Source organism: Lates calcarifer, linkage group LG9, assembly GCF_001640805.2.
Source record: "Lates calcarifer isolate ASB-BC8 linkage group LG9, TLL_Latcal_v3, whole genome shotgun sequence".
NCBI lineage: Eukaryota > Metazoa > Chordata > Actinopteri > Centropomidae > Lates > Lates calcarifer.
This window is the reverse complement of record NC_066841.1, coordinates 769,175-781,611: the sequence shown is the minus strand read 5'-3', so window position 1 is coordinate 781,611 and position 12,437 is coordinate 769,175. Positions and strand designations below refer to the sequence as shown.

The following is a 12,437-nucleotide window of genomic DNA, read 5'->3' as shown; positions in this document are numbered from 1 at the left end:
GCCTGTGCCTTGACACTGAGTAAGAGCGTCTCTTGTGATGTGTTCGAGGTGATGAGGCGTGCAGGCAGCGAATGATGAGGCATTAAAAGAACGAACGCACGGGGAAAAAAGTAAGAAATGATTTAAAGTAGTACGTTCTTTGCTGCCACAGCTTTGGGACTCTGTGTGTCTTCTAATCCTTGTGAGGATTAAATGTCCTCAAAAAAGAAAGGAAGGAAGAGGAAAATATTCCAGAGTCAGAACATTTTTTTTTACTTCCTTTCAGGGCTGCTTCAGAGTTAGATGTGGGTTTAGGGCTGAGATTAGGATAGGATTATATGGAAATGTCAGAGTTAGCGGTGGTAAAGGTTAGGATTAAGGGGGAAATTGTTAGGGAGTGAATACAGTCAATGAAGTTCCTAACAAGTATGCAGCAGTAATACCAATGTGTGTGTGTGTGTGTGTTTGTTAGCCGCTCGGCTGAGCAGAAACATCACTGTGTGAGTGCACTCGCAGCCACAAGTCATTGAAACTCTCCTCACACTCCTGCCTGCCTCCAGTTAGGGAGCAGGGGGAGAGCTGAGAGGGGGAGGGACGAGGGGGAGGGATGGAAGAAAGTGATGCCAGTTGATGCCAGAGGAAACAGACAGCTCTATCTCTCCACAGACTGGAAGTCTTGCTGTGTTTTCACTACAGAAGACATCCACGACACTGATGACTTCCCGTTTCATTGATTGTGTTTTGTAAGCTAAAATGTCCCTGTTAAAGGAGCAGTTCACTGTTTTGTTTTTTACGTTTTAGCACATTGATTCAGCTCAGTTTCATCACTTGATTGCCTTGAATTAAATTCAGACCATGTTTTATTCATCTACCACAGTGTCATAAGAGGTTTAGTCTCAGATACACAAACAAATTACAAACATAAATTGCCACTGACAATGACATTAAGTTGAATCATTTTCAATGAAAGTTAACCTACGTTTTTCAGGTATTAGACCAGCCTGGTAACCCAAATCAAAATGCTGTTAACTCCCTGAGGTCGCTCCAGTTAAAGATGGCTGCAAAAGTGCTGGACTGATACTTTCATCAATATTTCTGTAACAGATCTGTGTAGGGACCTACTTTAAAAACCTGCACTCTGTGTTATTTTTTGGTATTTCCAGAAAAAAATAAAACCAATAAATCTGTGTTTTGTGTCCTATTTTGCTGTGTTTTGATGGATAAAATTCATGGCAACCATATTGACCATGTAAACCAATCATAAGCTGTGTTGTTGAACCATGCGCAAAGAGCTGATCCATGACCATCACAACTTGGCCAATCACAGATTTACAGACATGACTGGAGAGGTCTACACTGAGTCCTTAGCATTTATACTGTTCTTTAAATAGTAAGAGATTCGAAGGACCAGTACACCAACAAAATAAGCCAGGACCCCGAGGACTCAATGACACAGGAAAAGCTTGAGATGAGTAGACATGACATTCAAACACAAGTCCATGAGATCATGTTGAATCGACAGCTTCTCAAATCTCATCTGTCTGTTGGTCTGTTTGTTTATTGTTCAGCAGGATTACGTAAAAACTACTGAACTGATTTGCACCAAACTTGATGGAGAGATAAACAGGGACCATGGACGAACCCATTAAATCTGTGGATCTGGGAGCAGATGTTGTGTTGTGTTGTGTTTTCACTTCATAAGACATCAACGACAATGGTGACTTCCCATTTAGTTGACTGTGTTTTCTAAGCTTAAGAACCATACTGGTGGTTCTTCATGTTTTAGCCTAATAAAAACTATTCTATCGTATCTTATCATCTTTGCTGATTATGTTCTGACCCTCAGCTCAGCCACTGGTTTCTGTTCATTTCAGGAAATGAAAATCTGGACAGCTGCTTGCAGAGATTTGCCTTTGATCAGTTATCTAGGCTACGACTTTGATATGAGAGATTTCAGTCAGCTGAATTTCATAATTAGCTTAGGGGAGAATTCTAGATTATTACAATTTATTTTTGTAGTTTTATTCATTATCATTTCTATCAGTGTTTAAATCATTATATCACTAAAGTCAGAGCTGAGATTGGGTCCAGTGGGGCAGACAGGTGGAGACAGATCATAAAACACTTTTCTTTGGAGGTAAAATTGAAATCATGGTAATACTCCAGGAGAACTGTGTGCACAACTAGAATATGTACAATAATGTGCTCAGCAATTACAGTTAACATAACCAGTTGTAGTGACAGACAAAAGTGCGACAAAAGACCTGTAATTCTCTGTAATATGCTACTTCTCCTGCTGCTTCCTCATTTCCTTCCTTACTGGATTTGATTTTCCAGTAAATATATCTTGTCAGCACAGTTCTTTTTTGCAGGCTTAAAGGATAAATGTGGTGATTGTCTATATTTTTATGTAAATCCTGTAAAAAGAACAGAACAACCAATGAATCTCTCTACCACCAAGTGCTGCGTGAGCATCTAAAGCCAGATCCATCTGATTCCTCTGAGCCACAGAACTCCATCATTTCCAAAAACTATTAAAACCACATCAGTGATCCACACCGTTGCACTGGATGATGTGATCCTTCATCACCATGAACACACACTGTAGTTTATTTTGACTCCCACACACACACACTGTCCTGCTGCCCCAAATACTCACTACAGCAACAAATGTGGATTCATAGTCCAACAGTTTCTTCCTGTTTGAGTAACATTTGTTGAAAACTACAGTAACCTCGTTCCAGCACAACACTTTGCTTACACTCCATCCACACTAATATGTTTTAGTTTTCAAACACACCAACGTTGCTGTGGTTACACCTGGCATCCACACTACTCTGGGGTTCTCGAGTCCCTAAAACTGAAACTTTTGGAAACGCCACTGGCCCCATTTTAGTTTGAAAACTCAGGGGTTTTAGTTAGTCCCCGTAACAAAAACAGCTTGAAAATATAAACTGACAAGTGAATTAATCACGCAAAAAATGCCCCCCATGTGTAAAGACCTTTAGTATGGATGGAGATTATTTCTGATATGGAAGTAAAATGTTTAAAACATGGATTCCTCTGTTTATGTTACACCATCAGCCAAAGCCAGTTGCCTTAATAAATGGGTCTACAATAATCCATTAAATCTGTAGTTGTAAATGTTAATAATCGGTGTATAAAAGGATGATGCTGCAGATGTCCTGCAGCTGTTTTCCAGAAGATAAGTGGGCAAACAGTCCATTGGAGACGTCTCTTTGATGAATTACAGCGATAAAAAGACAAGAGAGGTGTCCTGTCGTCGTCAGAGGTGGAGGAGGAGGAGGAACCCAAAAGGTGTGCTAATTAATGGATCGTACCTGATCTATAAAGGTGGCACGACCTCATAGCTCACTGTCAGTCAGTGTGTGAGTGTGTGTGTGTGTGTGTGTGTGTGTGTGTGTGTGTGTGTGTGTGTGTGTGTGAAGGTGTGTGTTCGCGTGAAGGTGTGTGTTCGCGGCGTGTCTCGGGGGCCGGGTATGTGGGCTCGGTGCTTTTAATCCATGAATAAAAGAAAAGGTGGACGTATCTCTTCAGCAGCCACATCAGTCGTGAGAGGAGTCAAGGAGGAGAAGAAAGAGAGAGAGGACGGAGGACGGAGGAATGCTTTTAGCATGAACCTCAGGGTGGCCATGACCCAAATGTCAACATGAAGAACACTCAGTAATAAATTATGAAGCAGAAAAGAAATACAAGTGAACTGTGATAAAGAAACACAAACTCTACTATTGTGTGTTAAAAACAAAGATATGTGTCAGCTTCAGTGGCACTACACAGTCACTGATAATAAAACCTGATGTGTTCTTCTTTTCTATTCATCTTTTGAAGTAAGAACTATTTTCTACAGTGTGATTCGGCCATAAAAACACCAGGCTGAGTGCATCACTGCAGCTTTTAAAGTATAGAATAGAATATGTGCTCTAAAAGCAGAGGATTCACAGATTTCTGTGGAGCACAGGCTGTTTCTATCCATTATAGTCTTTATATAGGATGTTCTACTGAGGAGCTATTTTCACTGGTGTACTAAAAAAAATAAATAAATAAAAAATTACTTTATGGCTCCGATCAATCAGATCTGACCTTAATGTCGATCAATGATCTGCTCTGTTTTTCCAAAAATGCCCAGCAGCTTTGTTCCCATCCAGACCTTTATGAGTAAATGATCAAAAGATAGTGTTGGCTGAGTGAAAAATTGATCACAGTTTGAGAGATCCAACCACCAGGTAACGACAGAAACAGGCTGTAAATAATGATGATAACATCTAACATATATGGATCTTTATATTACACAGCTGCAGATTTGGAGCCGAGCAGCAACATGATTGATTTTGTCTTTTACAACATCTGTGAACGTTTTTCAGCAGCAGCAGTGTTAAATCACAGACGTCCTACCAGGTACACGTTTTTAAAAATATTATTATTATCATTCAGCTGTGCTGGGGGTTCCGAGGGCGTTGTCCTCAACACTTGGTCCAGACTGAAATATTTAACCTGGGATTGTGTTACACCACTTTGACATTTACCTGGTCTCCATGATGATGTAGTTTTTATAAACATAAACACAAAAAACTCAGTCGTATCCTTACTCCAGCTTATCAATGTGAATAAAGGTCTGACCTTGAACTATAAAATGTCACCACATCATCATTTTATCCTTTGTGTTAAAATTTGTCATAATTAGCAAATTGGTTCTTGAATTATGACTAGAAATGTGGCTTTGTGAGATCACTGTGACCTTTGACCTTTGACCACCAAATTCTACTCAGTTCATCCTCAAGTCTGAGTGAATGTTTGTGCCAAGAAACAGAAGAATTCCCTCAGGGTGTTCCCGAGATATTTCATTCACAAGAATGGGGACAGACAACCTGAAAACATAAAGCCTCAGGGCTGTCGCCGGTGCACAGACAAAATAAACGATCTTGACAGAGGTTCCTTTAGATTCCTGTTTCTGTTCTTGTTAAAAAGGCAAACTGAGCAGAACATTTCTTGGTGCATTTCAGCTCCAGTTTATCTTAACTACACAGTTATTATATATGATCACATCAAGGTTATTATGCACAATTGATGTCAGTATCTGACTAGTTCAGAAACTCCTTGATGAGCCAAATCATCTCCATCAAAGTCTTGCAGAAAAAGAGAAATATTTCCCTTCATCAGGTCAGATCTGTATCTAACGCCTCATTCCACAGTCGCACTTTGAAGGGACACTGAAAACGCTGCTCATTTCGGCTCCATGATGAATTGTGATCCAAAGACAGATTTGACACGGTTGTCTGGGATTAGAGTGACAATTTAGATTTTCACTCTGGCTGAGTTACGCTACTCACAAACTCGCCCTGACACTTTGTCTTGTCAAACTCACTCGGAGCAGATTGGCACAATCAAGAGCGTCTGCAGCCAAGCCCCCCTTTTTAAAAGGTTAATATTTCAGCTCCCATTTGCCTCAAAGCTTACGCTAAGCTGCCGCTCTGCACCCTCATCTATCTGCCTTTGATATGGGAATCCCACTGAAGTAGGTCTGTTGACGCATTCGACAAACCCGCGTCTGGGTGCGCGATAATCCGCGCCGCACGCAGCTTAGAGCGACGCTGATAGCTACGCCTGTCACGCCGTCGAGTCGGCGTGTTTGTCTCCCTTGTACCTCGACTCGCCTGCAGAGAGGAGCAGAGCATTGTGGGATTGAAAGGATGTCTGGGTGTTTTTTTTTTCCTGCCGTGATTGGCTCCAGTCTGGGCCGTGAGGTTCAATGTATCAGCGCCGCTCCGCTCCGCTCTGCTGCCTGGTCCGGGGATTGATTGATTGATTCCTGTCATGGGGTGTTGCAGAGTTCTCGCACCAGCAAAGCCCCTCTGAGCTGTTCAGAGATTTATGGTCCAACAGTTTTGAAGGGTTGGGGGGGCGGGAGGTGTAGGATGAATTTAAAGCCTGCAGAGATGCAAAGCCTTCATCCAGACCTGAGCTTCCTGCAGAATGATGGCTGCCAGTCACGCTATGGAGTGGAGGACAGTTGTTTATGTCAGGTTCAGCTTCTGTTACAGATCCACTGAAACTGAAAAATCTTTTTTTTTTTAAAACCTCGATATGATTCAGACTCTGCTGTTCCTGCTTCTGCTCCAGTGTTCTGGAGATATTTTTCTCACTGAACTCAGTGAGTCAGCTCTTGAAAGAAATGCTGAAGTTTTAAATGACTTTACTGTTGGTTTTTATTTTGCTTTATTTTTTTGATTGATTTCCTGCCCTCCAGGCGATCGCAGCTTTCCATTAATTTCCGTAGAGAATAAAAAAATCAACCTGCAGAGACTTGAAATTTGCTCGTGATGAGTAATCCATCACCATCATTATTCTCCGGCCTTAATTCATTCTATCAGGGTTGTATTCTCATTGCATGTTCATGTTTTATCTGCTCGAGGGCTGGAAATGAAGGATCAAAACTGATGCAACAGAAGCAGAGATATCATATTTTTTTAATCCACACATTCCTCCTTCCTGATCAAAACCTGCTGCCTACATTACCCACAATGCAACTCAATCGGCAAGAGATTCAGGTGTGCTATGCAGAGACGATGAGGGTGGAGGAGACGTGACATCTCAGGAACACCTTGAGGAAGTTTCTTCAAACTTGGTACAGAATTTGGTGGCTAAAGGTCAAAGGTCGAGGTTAGGTGGAGGTGTAAGCTGATATATCTGACTATATCTGATTATATTGGCCTCAAAAACATGTGGGTGAAGTTTCCTTAAATTTCTCCACCTTCCCTCAGGGACAGATCATGTTTAGCTTATTTATTTGGGGTAATGTGTTTGCTTCAGGCGCACATTTAAAACTTGTTCTGTGCACGTTTTGATAAATGAGGGACCAGGAAAGGAGAAGGATAACAGACAAAAAAAACCCTGATTGGTTTAGTTTCATCTACACACACACACGCAACACACACACACACACACACACACACACACACGTCCATGGCTTAAAACAGACATACACAAAGTTAAGCCTCGGTTAATTGCTTCTATTGTACAGAAGTGTCAGCAGCATCCGTGCAATCCTGCAGCCATCCTAGAGAGGATAATCCTGGATACTGAGGCAACTCACACTCTGAACTACAAAGACACACACACACACACACACACACACACACACACACACACACACACACTGAAACCCCTTTAAACAGCCGCACAGTGTCAGCAAAGGTCTAAACAGACCCGCTGAGGTGGAGACATTACTGGCAGTAAGACTGCTTCAGGCGACCTCTTTTGATGTCAACACCACACACAGAGGAAGGTACGAAGGCAGGTGACACCCCCACCAACACACACACACACACACACACACACACACACACACACATCTTTGATTAATACACTGGGATGTTGTCGTCTCTCTGGTTCATGCTGCAGAAGCTCAGACCATATGTCAGCGTAAAAGAGAGAGAAGCTGCAGCTCTCACTTATGGTCCTAATGAGCACAGGGGCTAATTGAGCTTCATCTACTACTCTTGCAGCTGCAGCAAACACACACACACACACACTCCTAAATACAAAGAGGAATACCCCCCAACACAACAGCTCTACAAGAAAAACTGCTGCTGGAAGAAATGTGACTTTTACAGTGCATTTGTCTTTTAAATCTTTAAAAAGCTCTGTTCTAAACTTACCTACAAACTGCACATGATTCATATTAATGCTGCCAATTTTCCAAAGCACACGCTAAGTTTTTAAATTGATTTTCTACCTCTCCAGGTAGCAGCTGCCTCCATTTACAGAACAGAAATACACTTGCAGAGAAGTGAATCTTGTGGTAATATACTGTAGCTGTGAGCAGGGATCGTTTCCTTTGCTTGGTGCATTTAATGACTCTAGGAAATCTGATGTTTAGGTCCTCTACCAGAAAACATAAACCACTTAAGAAGAAAATAACAACAAACAAAAACTGATGGTCGTATCGCAGCTGATTTGCAGCATGGATGATTTTACACTTCCTGTGTGACTTCAGGACGTCACTGAGTGGATGTAATCCAGGGAGAAATTATCTCCCCTCCAAAAAGTATCTTGCAAAGCAAATTAGAAGCATGTAAAATGTATTCTGAGATGCAGCTAAATTCACGTTACCTTGAGGAAAATGCTCACGACTGCAAATACAATTCGAAGATAAGCAGACTCTGTGTTCACGCTGTAATGGATTCTCTATCTCTGCAGGTTGAGTTTCAGGCCGTAGCAGCATAACCTGCAACCAGCAACCGCCTGGAAGGCAGGAAATCAATTTGACTTCTGTTATGCTTCCAAAAGTGCTCTGCACTAACGCAACATAAAGACTATATGTAGTTAAATAGGCTAAAAGATGCTAAACTGCTGCTTCGGTCTTTTAAGCCTGGACTGCAGCGACGTCCTTTATCAGGAAACACAGCTTTAGCTCTTCATTAAGAACACACTGATCTGTGTAATCATGTTAATCAGGGGCTCATATTCTGGGGAGCTCTCCCAGAAATGAAAGGTTAAACCCCTCTAAGCCCACCTGTGCTTTGCTGCCGCTGATGTTGCTGCTGGGCCAAAAGTGCTGCTGATTAAAACGGGGTCACCTCCAACTTTTTCCTGCCTCTGCTGATCCCTGCCTGCTTTTGTCTTATAAGCACCTCTTTTCTTTGCCTTTACCTGCTGTGTCTTTGTTATAATCGAATGTCATTCATGGATAAATTGTACGTAGGTGCTGAGTGCAGGCAATTTGTCTGCAAAATGGGGCTGTTGATTTTGGCTTCACACACCTGACACAATCCTCTGAAAAGCCTAGATTCAAGAACATAAACCCTCTCACAACTCTTTGTAATAAAAAGACACCTCTTCTTTAGCATTTCTGTCTGTGAAGCAAATTCTCCAAAATGTAAACAAACAGGCTCCGGGCTGAAAACACAGAGGAGATATTAGGTTAAAGTTCAGTATTCAGAGATTTATTCTCAATAACTTGTTGTTGTGCAGCTGCAGAATAAAGCCTGACTGATGCTCCACAGGTTTAATTTCTATTCAAATTCAAATACTGCCAAAGATAAATTACATTTTGTTGAATATAATCTCCTCTCTGATGAAGTGCAACCAAGATGGCCGCCGGAGGTTAATGATTAAACAGCTTTTATTTAGACCCAGTTGAGACTTTTTTAATGTGGGGATTTACAATAGGTACGTGGCTAAAATATTATCATATTGGTATGAATATAAGACAATATTTTTTTGTGGAAGTTGCATGTGAGCCTTAATGTTGCTGGGCTCAGCATGTTGACCCCAAGCTAACATTACCTTGCAACCTTAGCTAGCTAGCCAAACATTCAGTGACACAGACACTTCCTTTGTGATATTTAGGGATGACTTCAAGGAGGGAAAGTAAAAACTAAAAAAGTTTTGTCAGATGGCTGAATACTGGAGGTGATCAGGATGAGGAAGTGACTGCTAACATTAGCCTAGCCTTAGAATGACGAAGAGCAGCTATTCATGCAATTAATTTGCACGTCGATTTATTTCTTCAAACTGTTGTTTTTGTTAGGAGTACTTTCACACAGAACGCAAATATTATGCACGGTCATGTTTTACCTTTTTAAATGACATTATTCTATATTTTACTTTTATTAGAGAAAACACTTGAAGGTGGGTAATGATATCTTGAGAAACTTTTGTATTTTCCATAGTGTTATAAAAAGAGGGGTAGTCTTATATTTGAGTTAAGCAGCGTAACTTAGGAGGAGTATAAATAACTGGACAAAAACAATAAAATACAGAAAACATCCACTGTATTTCTGGGTCGTACTCGAAACTGATAGTAACTTTGCATTACACCCAGTATTATTTCATATTCGCTGCTGATTTTCCTTCTCAAACTTCCCATTCATGTTCCTTTTTTTGCCTCGGCCTCACTTCCTCCCATTCGGTGTCTCTTTCTGATGCTTCCCTGACACAATATTCTCAAAAAAGTTTGAAGCCTGAGGATCTAGTTGTATAATAAGGCCGGGGTTATTCAACCAGAAGAAACAATCTCCTCTGTCTCCCCATTTTTCTCTCCCTCTCACTCACGGGTAATAGGAGGAGGGGAGGCAAAAGAAGAGATAGGAAGGAAGCTGGAGAAGAGGTGATATGATGAGAGGGGAAAGGCAAATTACAAGAGAGGAGAGAAGAGGAGAGGATCTATATTTTTTTAAATCAAGCGGACATGCCTCATTGATATTTGTACAACAAAACAATGGCAGTGTGGGTCGATAAAAGAGCTCTCCATGTTGCTCTCTGGATGCAAACTGCAGTTGGCTTTGCTTCCCAGCTGGAGCTGTCGAATCTCTACTCGGCTGTCAAGCTGTCTTTCTAGCAGATTATCTCTCTCACCCCGAGAAATTAGACCATGCAGTGATCCAGCCTATCTCCATACACAGGCACAATTCGCTGCATTAAAACACACACACAGACACACACGGCAACACATAAACACACACCTGCTCTGTGACATTACATCTCCGCTGGGTGATCTCATTAACCACAGACACCGACGGTGAGATGAAACCAGCGATGCAGCGCATGATACCCGAGTGTGTGTGTGTGTCTACAGTAGGTCTGTGTGTGTGTGTGTGTGTGTGTGATCGAACATTAGTGCACGTACAGCAGCCGGGGAAAGACAGGAGTGACAAGGATTAACGAGAAGACTGAAGCCTGCTGGGAGCCGACTGATGGATTCATGTTAAGGTGTGTTTACGTGTCTGATGGGTAAATTAATGAAACAGAACTCAGTGGGGGAAGTCCTCATTAACGGTCACAGGGACATTCAGCAGCTCCCCGAGACCAACTGTCACCACAGGATTTTCAAAATAAAACCAAAAGTGAAGATGAAATCTGGTCAGTAAGAGATCAATCAGGTTGTTTTTACTGTGATTATTTCTCTTTGATTCATTTACAGAACATTTTCTTGAGCAGTGGTGGCATGTAACATGTAATCAAGTAAATTTACTCAAGTACTGTACTTGAGTACAATTATGAGGTACTTTATGTACTGTACTGTAGGTTTGTGTATCTCCAAATCACCTAATTTTTCTGATAATCTGAAGCAATAAATGGTGATTTATGATAAAATAAGATAAGCCTTTACTAGTCACACAGCGGGGACATACATTGTTGCAGCAGCAAATAGAAAAGTAGTCAATAAAGAAGCAATAAATATTAGTAAATACAAAACAAGATACAGAAAAGACAATGAATTCTCTTCTTAAGATAGAATATTTAAAAACACATTTGATTGGCTGGAAAATGTGTCGTCAGAAAGTTTTTCTCAGCTCATGGTTGACATTTGCGACGTTAAACAACTACACAGCTGAGCTGTTTAACCAAACACAGCATCAGCAGTGGTCATGCAGCAGAAGCTCAATCTGTGCATAAGAAAATCAGAATGGAAACATGAAATGTTGGTGGAAAAGTTGGTGTATCGGCAGAAACAAAATGTGACACGGTGAAAGAAACGAAAGAAACACTGACGTACGTGAATCATGTGACTGTGAAACGTCACTCGTCACTTCCTGTGCAGAGAGGAAAACATCAGATCTCTGTGGAGTGACGAGGAGACTGAACCTTCCTCATTTTAACACATAAAACAAACAGCAGCAGTTTCCCATCGATTGACTGGAGGATAACTCTGGTATTTCTGAACCTGGACCTTATTTTCACATCTGTTTGGGTGTAAATGATTGATAGGGACAAAGCTGCTGCAGTGTGATCTGATGTACAACTGTCCACGTCAAAGTACGTCTACTAGATCCTTTTTGTTCAACCAGAAACATCACTATATATCACCACCAGACTCCATTGACAAAAACAGGAGGACAACACTAAATGTAAACACACTGATTTGAAAACCCAGTGGTTTAAACTTAAATCACAGCAGCGACAGATCAGAAAACAGTCTGAGCTGAGGGCCATCACCTCTCCTCTATCTCTGTCTAATAAAGGTATAAAAAGCAGCAGCAGCAGCAGCAGAATATTGGCTGTTTTATGAAGGCGAAGACAGCTGGAACAAACCCAGCAACACTGATATCCACAGCCAGCTGGAGCTGGAATGATTCATTTATTTAACTATTGACATAAAATTGATTTAAATTAAATATAAAGAAATAAAAAATACACATTATTTGCTGGTTGGAGGATTGTTAAATGTGCAGATTTGATGCTTTGCTTTGTCTCTTGTGGCTGTAAACTGAGCTACTGATTATGTTTTTCACCATTCTGAAGTATTTTAAACATTCACAGATCAACCCAGAGCTCATTGATCCATAAAGAAAACAACCAGTCACATCCAGGAGCAGGTAACTCAGTCAAAGCTCCACACAAACCATTAAAGACTCAGGAAGTGGGATGAACAAGCAAAACCAATCAATGTTTTTTTTTTTTTTTTTTTTTTGAAATGATGACACACTCCTCCACCA

The 12,437-nt window shown here is 41.1% G+C and overlaps 1 protein-coding gene across 1 annotated transcript in view; it reads right to left on the bottom strand.

The window, feature by feature from the left end:
• LOC108895520 (seizure 6-like protein) overlaps nucleotides 1-12,437 on the bottom strand; it is a 46,618-nt gene that overhangs the window by 32,935 nt on the left and 1,246 nt on the right.